The 17,775-nt window shown below is 33.6% G+C and overlaps 1 protein-coding gene across 5 annotated transcripts in view; it reads right to left on the bottom strand.

The window, feature by feature from the left end:
- Nucleotides 1–8,413, bottom strand: part of LOC116430995 (uncharacterized) — a 289,607-nt gene extending 281,194 nt beyond the window's left edge. For 4 of the 5 annotated variants that reach the window (XM_076367618.1, XM_076367616.1, XM_076367617.1 and 1 more), the window contains exon 1: nucleotides 8,153–8,413. The gene's annotated coding sequence lies outside the window, so the exon portion shown is untranslated. Of the gene's footprint in view, nucleotides 1–5,436; nucleotides 5,454–8,152 lie in introns of those variants that run through there. The other variant, XM_076367619.1, reaches the window with a different exon arrangement.
- Between the last annotated feature and the right edge of the window lie 9,362 nt (nucleotides 8,414–17,775).

Here is a 17,775-nt window from a genome sequence, read left to right as displayed (position 1 = left end):
ATCAATTCTCTCGTTCTCAACAGCTATAAAAATAATTTCCATATTTAACCCGACCTTTAGATCAACCTATTCTTCACATCAAGTGAAGTCGAATTCACATTCAACGTATAATCAAACCTATCAATATTTCCCCAGAATCAATAATCTTCATTAAACGTTTCATCTTGCAAAACCCGCACCATCCAACATCCTTTTCTACCACCCTCATCTACCTAGACACCGATGCGCATCGGGCTTCATGACAACAGCAACGAGAAAATCCACGACGGAATATGCCGGGAAATATCCTAAAAGATCTTTATCCGGAAACAGAACCGCATCGTTCCGATATGCATTGTGCCGGAAAGCAATGCATACCGACTAGGGCTGCGAGGGAGTGGTGGAAGGAAACGAAGCAAAGGATAGGGGATGAAGAGAGAGCAAGGGAAACTGAGTACAAGTAACAATACGAATTCCGGGGAAGAAGCGAGCGCGGCGGAATAGTGCGTGCGGGAACCGCTTTAGGATTTATTTTTATTGGACATTTTTTTCCTGTCTGGCCGCTGGGAACCGGCAGAGTCGCGGAAAAGAGGTGTGCGCGTCCCGCACACGCGTTGCCGGCCGAGTGTGCGTGGAAAAGGCTGCACGTAGCTTGCCACCCCCTTCCTTTTGACTCCTCGTCGTCCCAGGTATACCCTTTCTCGAGTGTATACGCGGAGAAAGAGACAAAGAAGAGAAAATGAGAAGAAAAGATAGAAAGACAAGGTTGTTGGGTAGCAGGAGGAAGATAGAATGAGAAATATTTATTAATAGACGACGCACTTGTGCTTCGGAAGTTGTGCAGCGACTTTATTGACGCTCGCCGGATATCAGAATTCCGTCCCGTTCGATTCCGACCGGTTCTGGGATAAACCGGTGAAAAGCGCAGCGGCGGGGATCGAAAACGACGAGAAGGCAAAATGAATGAAAAAAAGCCCGGGCACGTTGAAGACCTCATCGATCGATGCGGTTTCAATACCCTTAAAAAAGTGCGACGCGCGCCGTAATTGCGATGGAGGTCATGAACAAGGTCAATAATCGCGTACAGTCCGCGTCGAAATGCTTGTCAGTGGAACGTGGAAGCTGTGACCAGCGAACCGTGCTCAATTGCGAGTACGGAAATTGATTTTGTGTTGTTTGCGTTTGTCGCTGCGTGAATTTGTTTCTTTTTAGACCATTTGAAGCTTGGTATTTAGTAATTACCAATACCATACTTTGATGATTTGTACTTATTGCAGTTTATCATATATTTTATCTTGTGTTATTTATCGATTTCATTGTATTTAATGTTGTCGTTTTTTTAATTTAGATTTTATTATAGACTTTAGTCTTATTTATTATATGTTTTATTTGAAAAATTGGTTATTTTAATACTCGGATGTAAAATGGTCGGGTGATTATTAGATACTTTGTATTAGGTACACCTTTTCCCTTGTGCACGATACTAGTCAATTTGACCCTAATTGATCATTTAATTTAAACCATTTTATGCATTATAAAAGTTTATAAATAAATTTGATGTACATGTACCGTATACGTTTCTATAATTGTAGTGCTTTATACAGTAATATAAGGCAAGCTAATATAAAGAATTATTGAAATTTAAAAGTATATTTTCTTTAATTTTCACTTATACTGAAATTTTTAACTACCGATCGTAAATTCTTTACTCTCATTGTTAATATACTAGTATCTAGAAACACTATGCATACTAACTCACAATTAGTAGTTAATTAACATAGAAAATGAATAATATCGTGGAATATATTGCTAATGCTTATTACAAATGGAAGAAGTAAGTAATGGACAGACACGACAGTCTTATCCGAGAGATACTAAAAACATTTTCAAATTCTATTTGATATGAATCTAATATTTTATTCTGCATTTTTATTAATCTTTCATAATCTATTAATGTTAATTTATTATTTTATTATTTTTCAGAGAAACCTTGGACTTATAATGTACAGAAAAAAAAGAAAAAAATGTAAGTACGTTCTTTCCGTACATTATAAGTATTATAAAATAATTGAAGTTAATTTTGTAAACAATCTGTAGTTGTAGAATATAAGTAGCGAAAATATTTGTACGAAACATTTAATTTAAGTATAACAATCATTCAGACTCAAGTTACTAATGTTATAAACACAAATATAACATAATTTTCGCAAACAAAATTTAATTACAATTAGAGCAACCGATATCAACAACGGTGAACACAAAGAACTTTTTGACCTTAACGACGGAAAGAAAACGATGCTGTCAACTCTATTAATTCGCTGCTTGACTGACCGTCCTCGAGACAAGAGCACTCTCACTCAGTGTACCAACATAAATGTGCTTCTATTCTTCCTCGCAGTGTAGCGAGAAGTGACCGTGCAAACCGTACAGAAAGATGGAAAGTGAGACGAAGAATGAAACAGAAATAAGCAGAGTGAGATTTCTTATTGCGAGAGTGGATCAAATGTAAATGGGACTTCTGTTTTAAAAAGAAGAATGGCAGAAAACATTTGTCTCGGTTGCGACTTGGTGTTACTTGGTGTTGCTTATTAAGAAAAGCTAAAGTAGGGGATTTAAGAGCGTGTTACATTCTCATTCATAAAACACCGGGCACTTATATTAATGGCTTATGCTGCACAGATAACTATTAGAGAATGAAACTAAATAAATAGCTTGAAATTTCTTAAATAATGAAATATTTACAAAAGGTGTATATTGAAAAGTCACTGTTAAAAAATTATGTTATTTTTAATAATACAATTCACTTTCTGAGTATATTAAAACGTCTCACTACAATGCTGATAATTTTTGCTAGTAATCTCACTGAACTTGTAATAAACTATTATTTACGAACTTATTACAAACTATCGTCATTAAGTTACTTATTATTTATGTTTATAGAGTATTATAATTAAAATAACATATAAATTAGTATTAATACATAGTACATTACATCCTACACAACAAGTCTGTCCAAGCTGCTGCTCTTACCAGCTAAGTAGTTCCAGAGAACCAAGTGCCAAAGAGTCTCATGGTAGGGTAATATGTGACAATGAGACACTCAAGAATACCGCTGCCGAGCGATTTTATACGATCGGAATCCCTCTTGCAGTCTCACATGTACTACGTCACTGTTCCTTCTGCTTTGCAGCTTTGGCTCGTCTTAGCCTGGCTCGAAAACCTCGAAGAGAGACATTGCTCGCGAAAGCCCTACTAGATCAACCTTACACAGCAACACGTCTATTGCCGATATATTTATGTTGATATTTGATTTTTTCGCGTATCCAGTATCTATGTCAATTTTTTCACAAACTCACGTGAGATTTGAATTCTCAAGTTTGACTCACCACAACACATGAATATTTACGCATTTATTATTACCCTTTAAATTAATACTACGACTGCCGAGTAATCAAATTTACTGTTTTGTATTTTCTTATAGAAATGACAAAAGTGCATTGTCCAAAATCTCGGTTCTTTTATATTTAGTTTGTATATTACTAAATCAGTTTAATTGATAACTCCTCAGGAAACGTTTGTGATCATTTTAATAATAATTGTAAAATGAGGAACTCGTAATGGATCATTTTAAACCCTTACCCTACGATTTACTTCTCAACTACGATCGATACAATGAATGTATCGTTAATAATTTATTAAGAATAGAACAGGTTTTAATGCTTATTCTATATCAACATTTACTCCAAAGATGAACAATTGATAATAGAAAAGTGATATTTAATTTATATTTAAAAGAAAAGTAAATAGCTCTTAGATTTCTGAAATTCAGTTGAAAATTTTCGTTACGAGTCTGACACGATATAGGAGGTCAACTGATAGTTCTAGTATTAATTATGGACAATTGTTTCATAAAATAAAACAAATGATTTAATGTAAATCTGATCATGCAAATTTGTGGATGATATAAATTTATACTATTGTTTCTAAGAAAACTTGTGCTAGACATACTTCACGAATAAATGCTTGCCTGCAAACATTTTCAAATGTCAATAAATGTACGAAACTGTTGTGCTAGGATGTTTGTGATTGTTCGAATAAATTTATTATTGATTTCCAAATATTTTTGAACGGTCGTTCCCCATGAATATGTACGATGGATTTCATGATCAATTTAAGATTCTTCAAGATTTATGATATAAAGGAAATGTATTAAGTTGATTGATTGTCAACTGTTTGAAGTACTGCAAACGACTAAATTGATGAATTAACAAAATTAGATAAAATCAAATTTTTGCTACACATGCGATTTAACTGCATCGAGTTTGCCCGTGTCTCCCAATGTTAAAAGTTTATGACGGTATTATTTCACGAATCAACGGCGAAAAGTAGCAGGTGCAAACCTTAAGCTTACTTCGCGTACGAAATACGAATCAATACTTCCAAATACCATTATTTATTGTCGGACGTTAACAAATATCGGAAAATATTGAAAGAAAGAGAATTCGAAAGAATACAGACGTGCCAGTTGAAGAATGTTTTACCAGACTTTTAAATAATACGTTTAATTTTTACATTTGTTGCCAACATTTTATCGACCAAGCCATTCTTATATATTTTCCAGAATATTCTGGTTTAAAAAATAACGCTATCAGTACAATTTTCAAAGTAATTGTCACGAAATCCTTCTTTCATATATTGTTATCTTTAAAAGTCCAACGTTATTATCCTAATAAAAATAATAATGTTAAAACTAATATTTATAAAACGTATACAGAATTATTAATCATTTTTTTTCTAACTTATGGCAAAACTATATATACAAATCAAATTGTCATATTTCTCATAAACATACTCAGCGATATGAACAAATTTTATTTGTTAAACAATATTAAACATGCATCTAACGTATAATAGGAGAATTCTGCATAAATGTCTTTTCTTCAATTTGAACTTACACATTCTTATCTATATACCTAAATGTATGCCTTGCATATTCTCTCTCACCATTTTATTCACCTCTCTCTTATATCCTCACAACATCAGCAGTCATCATATGATAAGACCAGCATACATGCAATATCTATATGTAATTTTGTCTGCCAACCTGCTCATGATAAAAACATCCTCATGCAAAGTATTCGACTATGTGGAGCAAACATTTTAAGGGATGATTCTATAAACAGTGACCCTCACTATCCAAAGATATATGTAATCGTTAATAATGCAATGAAATTATTATAATTACTGTAACTTTATCGTAAATGAATCTATAAAAATGTAAATTTTCATAATCATACACAATCTCCAAGTTACACTCCATTAAGTCCCAAATTAGTAAGGTATAGTTACAGACCATTCACAACGTAACAAAACAAGACATACTTCATTTCTCGACTAAACGGAAACAGTCGTCAGTGTATTCCGAAGCGTTGGTTGCATAAAATCATTCTTACTTACTTTCAGCCCACAAACTAACCCAGTTAGCAGGTCTGCAATTGTTCACAGTGTATTATAGAACAGCCAATATGGAGAGCGTAATAAACACGAAGAGAGGAGCGGTTAACCAGTCACGAGCAATGTATTGTTCCCGGCTGGAGCGCGGTCCTTCGCGAATAAAGTTTAACGAACGTTTGTAATTCTAATGCATCTTTCGCTCCGAAAACCGGTGCAATGCAATTACAAGAAGACCCGCGGTTTTCCCCTGGTGAATCCGCGAAAGCAACAAAAGAGCCGGTACCGGTGCAACAAAGGCTCGAAACGGTTCGTTTCAACCGGCAACCGGGTAATGCCGTTTAATGCAACTCATTGTTACTCGTAATCCCGGTGCATCGAGTCCTATTTAGCCTCCTCGATCGTCGTCATTATTGCCATTGTCGTCGTCCGCGTAAACGTCGAAGCGCGATCGCGAGTCCCGACGTATCGTTTCCGGTCTCGGAAGCGGCGAAACGGAAACCTTTTGCCGATCGAACGTTCTACGACACTGGAGACCACTGTTTCCAGCTCAGACTGATAAGCAACCGTGCCCAGAACGACTGATAAGCTGAGATTACGTGTTGCTCGTGTGACACACGAGCATGGAGTGTTAGCTTCGTGTCAACTTTCTGCTCGATTTCATAGTTACATTCGAGGAACGTGACTCTCTAGACAAGGAAAAAAATACTTTCTACGATAGATTCATGGAATACTTCGATTTTTGGGTTTCAAATTTGATGCAATAAAACCTCGATTACTCTGTTTGATTGTGTGGCTAACAGTCTAGGAAAATGGATATTCGAAAAGAAATTTTTCGCATGATATTTGTAAAAATTAAACATACGTATTCCGAAGTACAATTTGAGATATTGAATTCCAGTTTAACCAAAATTTTGAACTATCTAGTTTTGAGTTCAATCAGGAGCGAAAACATTTACATGTTAACTAGAATTCCTGTTTTTGAAACAGCTGTATCTACAACTGTAATCGGTATGAAAGGAACGATCGTTGATAAATATTCCAAAGAAAATCGTTTAACATAACAATACCTCTGTTTTTAGGCATTGCTATAAATTACTTTTATAATGCGTAATTTATTACGCGTTTTATGACGCGTTCAATAATGTATATAAAGTGCACATTCGAATAACAATTTATCAGATATTTTTACAAATATTAGTAGCAAATGTCGAATTTGGTTTACATATATATATTACTCATAATACAGAAACAATGGAAATAAGCCTTATAAGTCTACTTTTGTTTCCCAACTTAATTAATATACACCAATCCACCCAACTTGTTGTCAGAATCGTATAAAATATAATAACTGATTAAATTACAAATTACTTCTTATAATCGTCAATTCTTACTAATCTACAAGTGAAAGAATCATTATTCATTAGAATCAATATTCTAATGATCAGTCTTAATACATGATCGGCTTACCCTTTATCCAACACAGTTAGAAATAAACCTTTTCTCCTTATTGCCAAATTGCAATAAAGTGAACAATTTTATTCGTAAAGCAGCACAATTCATAAGAAAGAATTTACAAATTTCAAATAAATAAAAATAGAATACAGTACAACATAAACACGCAATGCTGGGTCCAATGAGACCCAGCATCCGGCGGATGAAGGTTAATTTGTCCAAGCATCCACGCAGTACTTGGAAACGCGATTCACCTTGTACACTGGTTGTTGTCCACCACGAAAACTTGAGGACTGTAGTTTGCTTCTCAAATTCCAAGCGGCGAAACACTGTTACGGTACCTCGAGACGTAGAGGCGCGGGTCGAATCAACGTTAACCTTGCCCGTGCGCGTTAACCTTGCACGGCTTGGCCGAATCGAGCGCGTCGCTCGCCCACGTAGCCGGCAGGAGCCGCGAAAGTGATGTCACAGGTTAGGCGTCGTTCACCGCCACCGCGGTGATATTTCATATTTCGTGTGAATTTTCATCGCACAGAGAACGGGTGTAATCTCGTTACCGCGAAAATGAACGAACGTTCCCCTCGAAACCAAATCGACAACGGCTACACCTGTAGCGTTTGGCAACGTTGCGGGTGTGGACTGCGGTGTCCGTGCGCGCACACCGAACTCAAAAATATAAAAAAGGGATACGATGCATGGACACAACCACGAGCCCAAGGAACGATGACATCCGCGTGAAACCCGTTCCATTGACACCGAGCCCCGGGTCTGTCCCTTCAATATTTTCCGGATCAGTAGACACCGTTGCCGGATACGTCATCCTACGGAGAGACGTCTGTCGTCCGGCTCACGTCGAATGGAGCACGCCGCGATCGTCTCGTGCCTTAGTATTTAAATAGAGACGCTATTATACCGAGAAGAAGGATTACCGATTGTCTTCGATTTTTCTTGTTTCACCATTCGTGCAATAAATCGAAGTGTAGTACATCTGATATTGTCGGTCACCGGTGACCGCCACTGGGCCGACAAGGATCGTTGGTCACCGATGCCTGGTGTACAGCATGCGCGTGTCAATGGAGATTAGTTATTAACACAATGAATATGTATCTGTTCAGGATTAACAGGAGATTGGAAGGTGATTTCAAGTATAGAAGAATGAATGACAGCCAGTTCCATGTGACAGTTACTCGCATGAAAGCGAAAGACAAGTGAAGGATAAGTGCAGTAGAACGAGAGTGAGATGTGTATTCTGTACTGGATTGCTCACCGAATCGACAACGGGTCCGGGCTTTCTCTCGTTTGACGACTCGGTCCGGTGAATCCACGAGATCCCAAGGTGAAGAAATCCCGTCACGCACAAGCGTCACGCACTATATTGTCAACCACGGTGTTGATATACTCTCGCGATCGAAGGAAGAAAGAATACCGGCGCGGCGCGAACACACGCGTGCACGAACACGTACCTCGAGTGCTGCGCGATACAATATCGATGGGCCTCGGGCCGCCATGCACTGACTGTCGAGACCGCGACCGCTTGTCTCGCGCATGTCTTCATCGAACGCGCGCGCATCTCCCGTTTCGAACGACACGGAATGCTGAGAGATTACAGTTTGCGCCATCTTAATACAATACACGTAAGCTTCTAGTCTCGTCAAGACGAAACATATGATACTTTTTTAACACTAGAACTACCGTGTCAGTCGAAATGACAGGTTTCAGTTTTCTTATTTCGTAATTATTGGTATTTGAAAAATATTAAATATCCTAAATGATTCGGAAAATAAATAGTTTCACTCGAATACTGTAATAAATATCCGAAGAAACCGAGAAAAATCTATTGTTACCATTTTCATAAGGATTACATATCAATCATATTAAATGACCGGTAGTTCTAGTGTTAATTTATTTTACTTTTGCTCTATTGGTACTCGACCATTTCAATGCTTATTTTAGCAACTAAGTAATCGAGATACCCATTTTTATATTCACTTTTATTCAATTTATTTGAATAAAATTGATTCGGATTTTCATTTCTTTAACATTTTTGTGATAATACCACCGGCGAGAAATAGGATAGATCAGACATCTTACGGGACCTGATGTCTGATAGTGTGAAGTACCGATTGCGTATAATGCCAGATATTTTGGTATATCCACTACTGTTAAAAGCGGCGAGTTTAAGAATTACCATCGACAAGAGACAAGACAAACTCACTGACGAGAAATAAGATAGACTAAACATTTTATGGGACTTTGTGTTCGACTGTTTAAAAATTCAATATTGTGGTAAGAAAATAAAAAGGAATATGTTGTTTATTTTATTTACATACACTCTGTTGGTAACGTTGTCAGTAGCACGAGAATGGTAAGTGGGTTACGTAACCCGGTCGTGGAAGAAAAATTGACATTGCATGTTCAGTCTTACGTCTAGTCGCTGATGTCTAGTTTATGTTATCTTTCGTCGGTGTCTTAGACTGTAACGGTAATTTAGGGAATGATACTGCAGTGATGGACAGTTTTTCCTCAAAACTTTGTATCTTAACTTCCAAAATGCTAGAAATCCTTTTCGTAAATATTTTTTCTAAGTAAACTTAGGCTATATGTAGAATTTCAGCCCAATCAGAGCATACAAGTTTACGAAATTACAAGAAGTGACACTAAAATGATAAAACACTTTTTTACAAAAGTTTGAATCTGAACTTGCGAATCGCTAGAAACCATTCCCGCAAACTTTGCTTTATCTAAGAAAGAGTTGTATATAACATTTGAAGTAACCAAATTTGACAAATTTTCGGAAGTATAGCCAAACTCCGTTTCATAAATATTATTTCCATATAGAAGGAAACGGTATGTAGAATTTCAACCCAGTCGAATTTAATAGGATTTCGGAAGCAAAGCCAAATGTTTAAGTGATATACGTACAGCAAACATCACTTTTTCCTCTTTGTCATTATGTTTTGAAAGAGTATTTGAAAGAACGTGATCGATATGAAAGAGGCTTTCCTAGTACTAGTGGAGGTGGCAACATGCGACGATGAAGATTAATCATACGTGTACTTACAAGAAAAGATCGTGAAAACTTTTTGCGTGGTTGAAAAAGTTCCATAAAGTTACCGTTATAACCACCGATGGTAACGATGGATGAAATAATTAAAATCTGGAATTCTTTCGTACCCAGATTCAAAAACATATCAATATATGCGTAAATGTAAGTTAATTTCTTATTTAATAAAGAGCATCCACGTATTAACTGATAGAAAAAGCTAATATAAAACAACTCAATGTAAAGAACAATAAAAACATATTTATTTTTTAATTCATTACGTATTGTTCTTGACAGAATAATACGATACAAAAATAATAACAACGTCAATAACTTCCATTTTAACTAAAGTTTTTTAAACATTCTTAGTGCATATAGTCGTCATAATTGTAACTTTTCCAAGAAAATTAATTTTTCAAAACTATCTATCTCCTGTATCAATCACGCTGTGTATTGATACGGGTACCTCGTTTATGATAATGATTAATCTATGGTCGCGGAGAGTAAAGATAATATAGTTTCATCTTAAGAAACTCTCAAACTCTTCTGGGCTATTGATCTTATTGTTAGAAGAGGTCTCTGGAGTTCGAGAGGGGTGCTCAAAGGTCACTAGGGGCTCAACAAGAGTCTTTAGGGACTTTTCGGAATCACCAGAGACCCTTTAAAGATTTCTAGTGATTTCAAGAGTTTCTAGGGACTCGTAGGGCTCGATGAAAACCCTTTAATGAAGGTCTTCAGTAATTTATTATGACACGTAGTATAACGCATTCTACGAATAAATACGTTTTCTATCTTTATTTAATATGTACGATACCATTAGTTTTTACGTTAGTATAGAACAAAACTGACAGAATAGTATAGTTTTCATTCAATACGGGAAACGATTACGCTGTTAGTTAAAGCTCATTAACTTTGAAGTGATGGTATAGTGCTTCGTTACAGAACATTCAATCTGTCAATACATTTGATTCCTCCTAGCGCGGATACACAAACGTGTTCACTTCATAGTACAATGTGCACTTCACACTAATGGAATTTCCTTGTGCTCGAATTTTCCTTCAACGTATGGTCAATTCCTTTATCATAGATTCGTATGAATTCTGTTTTCTAATTTCAAATTGTTTTCATGGTACTATTTAAATCTACTATGAAATGTAAAATAAGAAATAGAAAATACGTTTTAATAAAACAAGTTATCAGAATATGATAATATATTAGATGAATTAGAGTTTTCTGCAACGTAAACAAAATTAATTTAAGAAATATATGACTAAGGAGCAGTATTATTATTAATCCTAATGATATTTCTTTTTGCCTTTTACATATGCTAAGATATTAGAACGTGTAACATGAAATGTCGGATTTTGTGGGAAAAAGGCAACGGTATTTGTTGTTCTAAAAGCCGTTTATTCAATCAAAATGCTGCATTCGATTCGATATACTTCTGCTAATGTATTTTTAATGAATATATTCTTTGTTTAAAAAATTTTGGATGTTTAAGATTTATAAATTATAAAGAATTTAAAGTTTCGGGATTATCGCGCGGCTTATTTTACAAAGGAATATTACCGAAACTAAATTTCGTAATTCAACGCCGCACTGTTCTTTCATTCACAATATTGTTCCCAAATGCTTTGCTGATATCTTGAACGGTTTTCGCAGTATTGTTTCCAAGTTTGAATTCATATAAGAAAATTACACGAATGTTGGCAGTATCAATGTTTACAAAAAACGACACAAGAAATAATTATTATGCGCAACTCGCGAAAGCTTTTCTGCAAGAAGTTACTCTAATAATCAACAATGAAACTGTTCGAGAAGTTATATGAAAACATAGGTATAATGACAGCAGAAATACAAACATTTATGAGTAAGAAAAATCCGACATTTCATATTACACGGCCTAATATTTAAGCTGATATATTTAAGTATTTCTCATAGAATATAATAAATAATACACAACATATTTTATTGTAAAAAATTATAAAACGATATTTCAATAAATAAATATTAATAAATAAGCTATTATTACATAGGGATAATATGGTAATAATTATTTTATAATTTTCCATCTTCTTTCCGCAATTGTGTGGAACACTTTAATTGCAAATGTATATTATTGATTTCTTATGCTCAGATATCAAACATCTTGAAAAGAGTTTTTCAACCTTTTACAAAAAACAGGAAATACATGAATCTGAGATTCGTGAGCATTCCCCTCTGTCACGGTGGCGCTTAAAGGGGCTTCATTTTGTAAAACGGAGTCATTTTACTTCAATATCACGTACTCATACATAATGCATTACATTTACCGATAGCTTTTCCGCTTGGCAGCGAAGAAACGAATGGCCGAGAATAATTCGCTGCTTCTTCCATGTCAAGTTTCCCCTGATTTCAACCGTTAATCACATTAACATGATTTTGTCTAAGAAACATGCTACACTGAAGTCAGCAAACTCATCAATAACAAACGTTTCAGTCATTTTCACTGAATAAAATTGTTACTGAAAATTAGTTATCAGTTTCTTATCAGTTCATTTCATCTCCTTTGTAGAATAAAATTGATAGTTCATCATCAGTGTATTTTGATTAATCTTCAATAATTAGTAATTAATATCCTCAGTATATTCTTCTATATGAATACACCTCTATTTTTCTTACGATACATTTATAGAAAGTAATAATATAGATATCTACTAATTGTAATTCCATTAATATTGTACAATTTCTAAATAATAAAAACACGATAAAACGTTATAAATACTTAGGAAAATAACATGTACAGAATACGTGACATTCATTTTACTATTTTTATACGAACAAATGTAAAGTATAGACTTTGTAAAAAGTCTCTATCGAAGTAATAAAATTTTAATTTCTATAAATAACACTACGTGAAATTGAATTTGATTTAATCTTGAAATTTTTGCTATATACGTATGTTGACATGACTTTTTCATTGGCCAGTTTTTTTATTAATTAATTAGGTTCCATGGGTTTAAATTTAATTTAAGCGCTCTTCAAATCAAATACAGTATTCAATTGTTCTCAAAATAAAAGGTGTCAGATAAAAATTTCGTGTTATCAATTTATGAGTTTATTTCTGAAGTTATTATTAGTTACAATGTCCATTCTACTTTTAGATTTTACATATTAATCAATAGGAAACGGTTATCATACCAAGTGATAAATTCTTTAATGTAACTCTGACAAGTAATGGTAAGTAATAATTTGAAACAATGGTCTATTAGCATCGTAAGAATGATCAAAGCATCTGGACATGAGCGGACTCTGCCAATTCCAAGGCTACGGATTCTTGTATGATAGAATAGTTGAACAACTTTAGTCAAAGGGAACGTTGGACCGTAAGACACCAGGAAATTGCCCCTCCACGCTCAAATCCTTCTGTTCGTTAATGACATCTTCACTAAAGGAGAATATATATATTAAGGACTATAAAAAGGAAGATTGAAATAACTTCACAGAAAGAAAAATCTACAATAAATTGATTGATGTAAATACAAATGATTAAAAAATGATTTACAATTCATTATCAAATTCTTTGTACTATCGAGTGATTTATGACACTAAATGTTGAAACTTACTTATATCATATAACACAAATAATATTAAATGTAATAAACATTTAATTAATAGTACTAAATCCATAAGAATATTATTTCTTCAATGTTCACCATTATTTTTATCCTACACTATTCGAAAATTCATCTTTACGAAAGTCAAAATCCATTTCATCTTAACTCGGTGTTTCCTACAGTTGTTCCTCAGAGAACTTTGCGTCCATGTACTATAAAAAGAAAGGTAAATGAAGACAAAGTGACGGAAGTTGCGCAATACTTCTTAGAAAAGCACAATATTTTATTGTAAATAACAAAAATTGTTAAAAAGCAGTAACCTGCTGTATCCATCATGTCTAACGGTGATACATTCGAGATGGTGGAACGCTTTCACCGGAATGAGAAATAAAATGGCCTGATATAACGGGGGACATGTCCTAAGAGGCAGAAGATTATCCACGACGATGGTAGCCATGACAACGGCACAGTGCATCGAGGAGATGTACATTCGTTTCTTGGCTTTTCGACGTCTGAATAAAGGAGGCGTATCGAAGAGGGTAATGATAGTGCAGTGAGAACTTGAACCGAGTAAAAGTTAAGGGAAAAAGGCGAGAAATCCGTACTGCCTTCTCTCGACGTGAACTCGGCCACTTTATCCACCTTTCTGTTTCAACCACCCTGGAGACCTCATTCTTTTATGGAGCGCCCATTTCTTCCATACATTTATTCCACCCTTCGAAGGACTACAATTCCAGAGTCTTTTCTTCATCAAACGAATTAATACGTCGTCAAGGTAATTGTTCAAATTAATTTCACTCTTCAATGTGCGGTGTTCTTTCTACGTTCACGTTGATATTCTAAGTATGCTATTAATTAAAATAGAAGATATTGGTTTCGGATTACAATTATTAACGTATGTGCGGCATTGATTATACGTTATTTTATATTATAGTATTTTATTATTACATTTTTCTACTCTTCTTTAAATATATATTATTTTTTTTATTTACTTGGTACACGTGATTTGAAGTGATCACAATAATGGTGAACCTTATTAATAGAGTGCAAACGTTTAGTATTTATATCAGTAAAAGAGTACTGATTGTTAAAAGGTTCTACTTTTAGTTGCTGAAATATTAAACTAACAATAAGAACATTTTTACAGTCTTCATACTATGTTCATCACTTGGCAAGATTAGTTTGCAACTTTGAACAATTTTTCTAACAACTGTGTAAAATAGGCCAAGAATCTCTTGTTTTACTTTAAAGCCTGTGTATTATAAGTTCATACAAAAGTTTGGAAATCCAAATTGTTGTGAAAATTGAAGAAAATATTTTAGACTCCACTGATAGATAAATAACTTTAGATCTTTTAGCAATCTATAAAAACTGACGGAACTCTGAATATTTCAGCAAGTTGCCAAAACAGACGGATTTTAGAAAACTTTCATAGTTTCATTCATTTTAAAAGTTTGTTGAAATATTCCAAATGCTATTGATTTTCCTATTTCTTGGAAAAATTTCCTTGCAAAATTAATAAAAAAATAATATACGATATTTCAGCTTGTCCATTGACTTTATAATTCCGTAATTTTTTAGGTAACTTGTTATTAATATTATAATTATTATTAATCATTCAATACATAGAATAATTGTTCATCTCTTTTTTACCATTATTTATCAGATTGAGATCGTATGAATCTATGTATTATTGATAAGCCGTTACCTCGATGAAGCTTGTTAATAATACACTTGAACAAGTCTTAATGCAAGGTCTCAGCGTGAAAGTAAATCTGTATCAACATTGCTCAAGTAGGTGCGCTTCTAGTGCTGCAGAAACTCCTTGTCATCGAGAGTATTAATTAGTAAAATATTAGCTTGTACAAAGAAAATATTTTCTACAAGTACTGTTTTAAATTCCGTGTATTATAATATAAATCATAATAAAATATGACTTGGGGAAATAAAATAGAAAATAGAAGCTTGATTCAGGTAAATAATATAATAACGATTATTAAAAAAGCTAACAAGACAAGATAAATAGTAGTCTTCAACTAAATGCATCTAAATAAATTCGTCTAAATTTACATCATACTTACCTGATATCTTTATACATCGACATGTCCACGTGGAATGGACAGCGCACCACCATTTTTGGTCTACATTACCGATTTCACACTAAATTCCAAATCCTACAGCTAGAAGGCATTTATATTTACAAATTTCCGAAAAAAGTGCCAGGTACGATTTAGGTGACCTGCACGCATTTAGCAACTCTCCCCTACAACTGTTTCAGTTACATCTTTTAGATAATTTACTAGGTGTATCAAGTAAATAATTAACAATAGGTTTCGGAACAATTTTAACTTATATTCTAGACAGTCTACACAATTTAAGATAAGACGGTTTTGACAAGAGAAAATAACTTTTATAAAGAGAAAGTTTAACGTATTATTCATTAAAACATTACTCATGCAGAGTAAAATGTTGTGAAAATGTTGCAAATATAAGAAATCTCCTACAGATTTTCACATGGATATGTATTTAGATAATTATTAACCTTCCCAATTTGAACTTAAACTGGTATCACAAATTTTCTGTTACGGTCATAATTAGTTCGACATTTTTTTCGAATGTTACATTAAAACCAATGTCTTAACTCTCAATCTTCCTTTTTTTCATACCGAAATTTACATCTGCAGCTACAGGTTTTAGATCTAAACTGAGTTTTGAGAAATCGAAATAGAGTCCAGTCAAAATACTTTAAAAATACAAATTATCAAAACCAAAATAAAATAAAATAAAATAAAATAAAATAAATACCAACTTCTTTATATAAATTTATATAAAAAGCATGATAAATAGATACAATATATGCACGAAGAAATGTATTCCATATTGGGACAACTTTCTTTAATAATTGCTAGTTCATGAACTTTAATATCAAGACGGTCCCATTTCATTATTGATGACTTGAGTTCGGTAATCCAGATCAATCTTGTGCCATTAGTATATTCACCTTCCTATTGAAGGTTAGAGACCTTGCGTCAAGGATCCTATTATATACAAAACTCATTCGTTATTCAGTGCTGATGGCAAACTACTTGGAATCAAGATTTTTATTTTTGTTCAAAATATAATATATCCGAATCTTGAATACATGAATACTTGGGTAACTATTTAATTCATATCTGAGTATTTGGGCACACTTTCAATTTTGATCCTTAGTTGATATCGACGAACGTAAAATAGTCCCGTTATCTATATTAAAGCAAAACATCTTTGTTATATATAAATTGAAATCAGGAGTAAAGTAAATAAAATTATTTACGAAGGTAGGAATTGTTCCTTCACTGCAAGAGCGAATTTAATCTGAAGGTTAAATGTTTAGATATCATTTAATTTGTTGCTATTTAAATTATTATTTTTCTAATAGGATCCATTTAATTTTTAAAATGAGATATATTCAGCTGTATTTTTCTAGTCTTATTTTTGTTATTTCATCTTTCTAATCAAACGATCTCCTTCTGTAGGGTGAAAACTTTTGTAACATTTTTTCCACACAACATAACATTTATATATTTCCATTTTAAATAACACAGTTATGTGTACATGAAACTACAAACAATTACGTAGTAAGTTCGGGAAAATCCAACCACAAGAATAGGTCAGCCAGTGTTGATATCTTAAAATAAATTAAAACGTGATTGGACTTCTATTTTATTTGAATGAAACAAATAAATGAGCCTATTGTATATCTCGAATCGACAATTATTGCAAAATTTTAATTAAGTCATAAGCTTAACTTTAATACTGTCTCAAACTTACACTATATAATGTATCTTTAAGGTAAATTGAAGTACATCAAAATATTCTGAATGGTAACTGTTTTAAGTAATTGAGACAGCACACATCCTCTTCGTATGTATGTTGCAGGAACTTTGGAATGTCCCAAACACTACACGATGATTCACGGGAATATTCAAAAATTTCCTTATCAGTTGAAGATTATAGTAAACCTATATTCATGAAAATGTATCTTTATTTTCTTCTTTCTTACTCTTTGATGTCACTATAAAAACTAATGCCTATCTATTATTTAAAGTAATCGAACATATACATTTACCTATAATACTATCCTACAAAAACATTGCATACTATATTATAAGAGACATAAATGACATTGTCTTATTATCAACCAAATTTGTGAATGCAAATAAGAAATAATAAATAGTAAACGACAAATAAAGGTTTCCCACACAAATAACG

This window comes from Nomia melanderi, chromosome 5 (assembly GCF_051020985.1).
Source record: "Nomia melanderi isolate GNS246 chromosome 5, iyNomMela1, whole genome shotgun sequence".
NCBI lineage: Eukaryota > Metazoa > Arthropoda > Insecta > Hymenoptera > Halictidae > Nomia > Nomia melanderi.
The sequence above is the reverse complement of the archived record's forward strand: the minus strand, read 5'-3'. Positions and strand labels throughout refer to the sequence as shown.